Below are 7,482 nucleotides of genomic sequence, written 5' to 3'. Positions count from 1 at the left end.
TTCCATCAATGTCTAAGTGTGATCTTTCATGATAAAGGCTGGCTTATGTTCCTCTTCCATATCACATGTTCCATGGTCATCATTCTCTCATCCTGACTGGGCAGGGATGTTTTCTTTGTTCCAAACCAAGTGAGAGTCAGTTCATTAACATGAACTCCTTACAATGACACAGATCTTGAATTTTTCTACCTTTCTATCATCAATATCTAATTCTAAAATAGAATGAGTATGTGGTGTTTTGCTTGTTTTTGTTTTTTAGTTTAGGCTGGACATCAGTGGCTCACACCTGTAATCCTAGCTACTCAGGAGGCTGAGATCTGAGGATCATAATTCAAAGCTAGCCAGGACAGGAAAGTCCATGAGACTCTTTATTTTATTTTATTTTATTTTATTTTATTTGAGAACATACTGTACAGAGGGGTTACAATTACATGGGCAGGATAATGCATACATTTCTTACCAAGCATTGCAGCCTCCTCCTTTGTTTACCCTTCACCTCCCTTCCCAGCCTCCCCCCTCCCCCCACCCAATTATACCCCCTCCACACCGACATTGTAAAGCTGGTTTTGACATGACATTTTGTACTTCTCATTGTTGCAACAGGTCCACCTGAATCCTTAAACGACTTGTTTGTCCCCATCTCCTCCACATGTTATACTGACATCAAATATAGTGAAAGCGGGGGTTACACTGTGGGGGAGGGACATACAAAGCAACAAAGAAATAATCTTATAAATGCGTTAGAAACACATGCATGAAAGAAACGAAAACATTAAAATACATATTTAAGGGTTCATTTTCCTAACATCACATTATCTGACCTTTTCCGCTTGACTCATACCTATACTATATATTGCAAATAAGGGAAACCATGGGACCTATGCTTCTTTGGGCCTGGCTTACTTCACTTAATATAATTTTTTCCAAACCTTTCCATTTCCTAACAAATGGGGAAATGTCATTCTTTCTGATGGAGGCATAGAATAGTCCATGAGACTCTTATCTCCAATTAGCCATCAGAAAAGCCAGAAATGACTTTGCTTTTACTTTGGTTCAAGTGGTAGATCATTAACCTTGAGTAAGAAAACTTAAGGACAGCACCCAGGCCCTGAGTTCTAGCCATAGGATTGGCACACACACAAAACAGTGTTCAATGTTTTCAGAAGTGGTGAGGTGTGACTCAAAGTAGTAGAGAGCTAGCTAGTAGAAGCTCAGGGATAGCACCCAGTTCAACAACAAATATCACACATATACATTGAAGCCAGCTCAAGATTTTTGTCTTCAGCTTTATTAGTATATAACTGTCTCTTCTAGTGCATAGACAGTAAGATCTCTGCTTAATGTCTTCAGCTTCACAGATGTTTTAGTCTGTGAACCCTGGGGCTTCCCACTGTGTGACATTCACATGCAGAGGGAAGGCCTCCCTTTCCTGCAGCTTCCTGTATGTTATGTTCCAGCAGCTTCTGTCACCTTCTTGCAGCTCAGGCAGGCTCTCCCCCCAGCCCCCCCAACCCCTTGGTCCCCACCCCCCTACTCCAGCCTTATCCTTTCAGGTCTCCTGCCTGGGACTCTCTGAATTATGTCCAGTCAGAGTCCTGCAGATTAAGTGATGCCTTGGGTAGGATTAAATCCAGAAAAGTTCCTTCTCCCATAGTCTAACTACTTCTCTCTTTAAAAAAATATCATTTTGGCCATTTCTAAGGTCTTCATAAGTCCTTTGTGGCTGAATGCTGGTGGCTCACACCTATAATCCCAGCTACTCAGAAGGCTGAGGTCTAAGGATCTTAATTCAAAGCCAACCCAGGCAGGAAAGTCTATGAGACTTTTCTCTCCAGTTGACCACCAAAAAGCTGGAAATGGAGCTGTGGTAGAGGACCAACCTTGAGTGAAAAAAGTGAAAAAATTAAGAGACAGTGCCCAGGTTCAAGCCCCGGTATGGGAACAAAAATTAAAATCTTTTTTTTCTTTTTTTTTTTTTTTTTGGTCCGGTCGTGGGGCCTGAACTCTGGGCCTGGGCGCTGTCCCTCAGCTCTTCAGCTCAAGGCTAGCGCTCTGCCACTTGAGCCACAGTGCCACTTCCGGCTTTTTTCTTTTTTTGCTTATATGGTGCTGAGGAATCGAACCCAGAGCCTCAGGCATGCAAGGCAAGCGCTCTACCTCTGAGCCATCTTCCCAGCCCCAAATTAAAATCTTTTATCCTCTATTTGGCTCAGTGTTTAAATACTGTCTGTGGGAAGGGTAAATTTGTTAGAATCTTTATTATAAAGATTAGAACATCACTCAGTTGGTATTCCTAGGTTGTAAAATGAGCTGAACTAAACAGAAATAGTGGCTTAGAGATACCATGTCTCATTAGATTTTATCTAAACCTTCTAGCACCTTTTTGTAAATTTGAAAAGATACATAGAAAAATAATTTCAGTAGACTATTTTCTTCAACTCAACTGATTGCAAGTGTTACTATTTCTAGAAATTACCAGTACAACATTAAGATGCTTTTCATTATTTTTACAATAAACCTGCAGTACGGATAATGGATTTTCAGCAGCCTAATTTAGGTGCTAAATCTTCAACAGTTTAAAAGAAATAATGTACTATGAAAACCATAGCTAAGTTCAATAAAAATCTTTAGATTGGTTCTATTTTAGTTGGACTTCAACACAGGGCCTAGGTACTGTCTCTTAGCTCTTTCACTCAAGGCTAATGTTCTACCACTTTTGACACACAGCTGTACTTCTGGTTTTCTGGTTAATTGGGGATACGAGTTGTATGGACTTTCCTGTTCAGACTGGTTGTGAACCACAATCCTCAGATATAATCCTCCTGGGTAGCTAGGACTACTAATAGGCATGAGAAACTAGCTCCGGGCTTGTTTAAAACTTTTTTTTTTTTTTGGGTACAGTCGTGGGGCCTGAACTCTGGGTCTAGGTGCTGTCCCTCAGCTCTTCAGCTCAAGGTTAGCGCTCTACCACTTGAGCCACAGCGCCACTTCCGGCTTTTTTTTTCTTTTTGCTTATGTGGTGCTGAGGAATCGAACCCAGGGCCTCAAGCATGCAAGGCAAGCGCTCTACCACTGAGCCACTTTCCCAGCCCTTGTTTAAAACTTTTAAGGTAAATCAACAGAAAATAAAATAAAATTCAGTCACATGTTAAATGTCCCCAGGTATTTGTGACTATTGGCTACCATATTGGACAAACTAGGCTTGGATGACAAGAAAGGATTTTTTTTATTTTTATTTTTGCTAAGCAAAGGAGCTTTTCTTTATTTTTTCTTTATTTTTTTATTTTATTTTATTTGAGAACATACTGTACAGAGGGGTTACAATTACATGGGCAGGATAATGTGTACATTTCTTACCAAGCATTGCAGCCTCCTCCTTTGTTTACCCTTCACCTCCCTTCCCAGCCTCCCCCCTCCCCCCACCCAATCATACCCCCCTCCCCCCCCCCACACCGACATTGTAAAGCTGGTTTTGACATGACATTTTGTACTTCTCATTGTTGCAACAGGTCCACCTGAATCCTTAAACGACTTGTTTGTCCCCATCTCCTCCACATGTTATACTGACATCAAATATAGTGAAAGCGGGGGTTACACTGTGGGGGAGGGACATACAAAGCAACAAAGAAATAATCTTATAAATGCGTTAGAAACACATGCATGAAAGAAACGAAAACATTAAAATACATATTTAAGGGTTCATTTTCCTAATATCACATTATCTGACCTTTTCCGCTTGACTCATACCTATACTAGATATTGCAAATAAGGGAAACCATGGGACCTATGCTTCTTTGGGCCTGGCTTACTTCACTTAATATAATTTTTTCCAAACCTTTCCATTTCCTAACAAATGGGGCAATGTCATTCTTTCTGATGGAGGCATAGAATTCCATTGTGTATATATACCACATTTTCTTGATACATTCATCTACTGAGGGGCATCTGGGTTGGTTCCATATCTTAGCTATGGTAAATAATGCTGCAATAACCATAGTTGTGCTGGTAGCTTTAGTGTGGTCTTGTTTGTAAACATTTGGGTAAATGCCCAAAAGTGGGATTGCTGGATCATAGGGGAGATCTATGTGAAGTCTTTTGAGGAACCTCCATACTGCTTTCCAAAGTGGTTGAACAAGTTTACATTCCCACCAACAATGAAGTAAGGTTCCTTTCTGTCCACATCCCCTCCAGCATCTGTTGTTGTTAGAGTTCTTGATTTTGCTGTTCTAACTGGAGTGAGGTGATATCTGAATGTTGTTTTGATTTGCATTTCTTTGATGGCTAGGGATGTTGAACATTTCTTCATGTGTCTATTGGCCATCCTTCTTTCTTCTTCAGAGAAGCTTCTCTTTAAGTCTTTCGCCCACTTATTTATTGGGCAGTTGTTTCTTTGAGGATTTGTTGTTGGGTGATTTAATTTTTTGAGTTCCAAGTATATTTTAGATATGAGACCCTTGTCCATTGTATGGCTAGTAAAGATCTTCTTCCAATCGGTGGGCTTTCTATTGATCTTGCTAGCTATGTCATTTGCCCTGCAGAAGCTCTGCAACCTTATGCAATCCCATTTGTCCAACCTTTCTTTGATTTGTTGTGTTTCCGGGTCTCTATTCAGAAAATTTCGGCCTGAGCCAAGGAGACCTAGGGTTTCTCCTATTCCATCCTGTAATGTTTTCAGAGTGTCTGCTTTGAGTTCAAGGTCTTTGATCCATTTGGAGTTGATTCTGGTGCAGGGTGATATATAAGGATCTAGCTTTAGTTTTCTACATGTAGTTAACCAATTTTGCCAGCACCATATACTGAAGAGGCTGTCTTTCTTCCATTCTATTGTTTTACCTTCCTTATCGAAGATTAGATGGCTATAGGTCTGTAGGTTCATTTCTGGGTTTGCAATTCTATTCCATTGGTCCTGAGGTCTGTTCTTATGCCAATACCAAGCTGTTTTGATTACTATGGCTTTATAGTAGAGTTTGAAATTTGGTATTGATATTCCTCCAGCAGTGTTCTTTCCGTTGAGGAGCGTTTTTGCTATTCGGGGTCTTTTATTGTTCCATATGAATTTTGGGATTGCCTCTTCTATTTCCTTGAAGAATGAGGGTGGAATTTTGATAGGTATCGCGTTGAATTTGTAGATAGCCTTGGGAAGTATTGCCATTTTCACGATGTTAATCTTGCCAATCCAGGAGCATGGGAGGTCTTGCCATTTTTTAAGTTCTGTGTTGATTTCCTTTTTCAAGATTTTAAAGTTTTCATCGTAGAGGTCCTTCACTTCTTTAGTTAAATTAATTCCTAGGTATTTTATTTTTTGTGGGGCTATTACAAATGGAGTTGCTTTCCTAATTTCAGCCACACTTTTCTCATTGTTGGCATACAGAAAAGCCATTGATTTTTGGGGGTTAATTTTATAACCTGCTACTTTGCCAAAGTTTTGAATCAGCTTGAGTAATTTGGGAGTGGAGTCTATGGGATTCTTTAAATACAAGATCATGTCATCTGCAAAGAGGGAGAGTTTTATTTCTTCTTTCCCTATTTGGATCCCCTTTATGTCTGCATCTTGTCTTATTGCTGTAGCTAGGCATTCTAATACTAGATTGAAGAGAAGTGGAGAGAGTGGGCATCCTTGTCTTGTTCCTGAGTTAAGAGGAAATGGCTTTAGTTTTTCACCATTGAGTATAATGCTGGCTGTAGGTTTGTCATATACAGCCTTTATTGTATTGAGGAATGATCCATGGATTCCTAATTTTTCCAGAACCTTCATCATAAAGGGGTGTTGGATCTTGTCAAATGCTTTTTCTGCATCTATTGAGATTACCATGTGGTTCTTATTCTTGCTCCTGTTGATGTGATGAATAATATTAATTGATTTGCGTACATTGAACCAGCTTTGCATCCCTGAAATGAATCCTGTTTGATCATGGTGTATGATTTTTTGGATGAATTGTTGAAGTCGATTGGCCAAAATTTTGTTGAGAAGTTTTGCATCAATGTTCATCAAAGAAATGGGTCTATAGTTCTCTTTCTTTGATGAGTCCCTGCCTGGTTTTGGGATGAGGGTTATGATGGCTTCATAGAATGTGTTCTGTAGTGAGCTTTCTCTTTCAATTTCATTGAAGAGTTGGAGGAGTATTGGTGTGAGCTCTGCTTTGAAGGCCTTGTAAAATTCCGCTGTAAAACCATCTGGTCCTGGACTTTTCTCAGCTGGGAGGTCTCTTATTGCTGTTTCTATTTCAATGCTTGATATGGGCCTGTTAAGCTGGTTTAACTCATCTTGGTTCAGTTTTGGCATGTCAATATTTGCTAGGAAAAGGTCCATTTCTGTCAAGTTCTCAAACTTATTAGCATAAAGTTTTGAGAATTATTCCCTTATAATGTTCTGAATCTTGGTTGTTTCCGTGGTGATGTTTCCATTCTCATCTCTGAGTTTATTAATTTGGGTGTGTTCTCTCCTTTTGCAAAGGAGCTTTTCTAGAAGACTTGAAGTATAATGTTACAGAAATTAACATCTAATATGCCTGTAATCACTTTTAGGAAATGCAAGAAATAAATTGCGTCTTTAAATATTTTAATATCTATGGGGCAGAAAAAGTTCCCTATGTGGGAGGCTGAGTATGGGAGGATTGTGATTTGAGGACAACTTAAGCAGAAGCTGCATGTGGTGGCACACAGCTGATGATAGCTAAAAGTAGGCATATCTGTCTATGGATCATGCCAGGGTGGAAAGTGAGACCCAATGCTTCACAGCAACCAGTAGGAAATCTGGGCAGGCAGGTTGGGTAGTATCATGCCAGTCTAGGAAATACAAAACCCTGAGTTCAAACTCTATTATGGAAAAAACAAATATTCCCCCATTTTACAAAAATCTTTTTCTAACACCAAAGCCAAATTAGTTTGCATAATGTACATCATTTGTGTGCAGAATATGTCAACAAATTACTGTTGTTTTAATACAACATATGTTCCTCCTTCTATGAATTTGCCCTTTTGGGATTCACATTTAATAATATCCTGGCTATAAAAGCCCACTGTGAAAGTGTGCCTTTTGTTATTGTTGACTGAATAATTAGAATGATGATGTTGACTGTTTAAAAAATGACCTTTTGGTATGGTGGTTATAATTGCCTTTACTCCTGAGACAGAAGAGTGCTTGAATTGGCTGAGGTGAAATTCCAGCTTAGTGAAATAACTCTAATAAATGGTATTTGACTGTGGGAACTAACATGTAGTTACAATTCAAATTTAAATAGATAAAATGTTTTCTTTTTCCAATTTGAAAAAGGACCATAGGGGAACTATCTGTTCCTGAATCAGAGTAGGAAACCCAAGGAGGACTTTCTGCTTTCTACCACCCAGGGAATGTGGGAGGAATTCTTAGTAACTATAGCAGAGGAGGGGATCATGACTGGGAAGATTTTTTTTTAGAGGAGAATCTGTGCATGTGTAAGATTGTTATCCCATAATGTAAGTATATGAATGAGATGTGACCTG

This window comes from Dipodomys merriami, unplaced genomic scaffold, assembly GCF_024711535.1.
Source record: "Dipodomys merriami isolate MVZ:Mamm:240054 unplaced genomic scaffold, mDipMer1.0.p SCAF_1043, whole genome shotgun sequence".
Lineage (NCBI taxonomy): Eukaryota > Metazoa > Chordata > Mammalia > Rodentia > Heteromyidae > Dipodomys > Dipodomys merriami.
The sequence above is the reverse complement of the archived record's forward strand: the minus strand, read 5'-3'. Positions refer to the sequence as shown.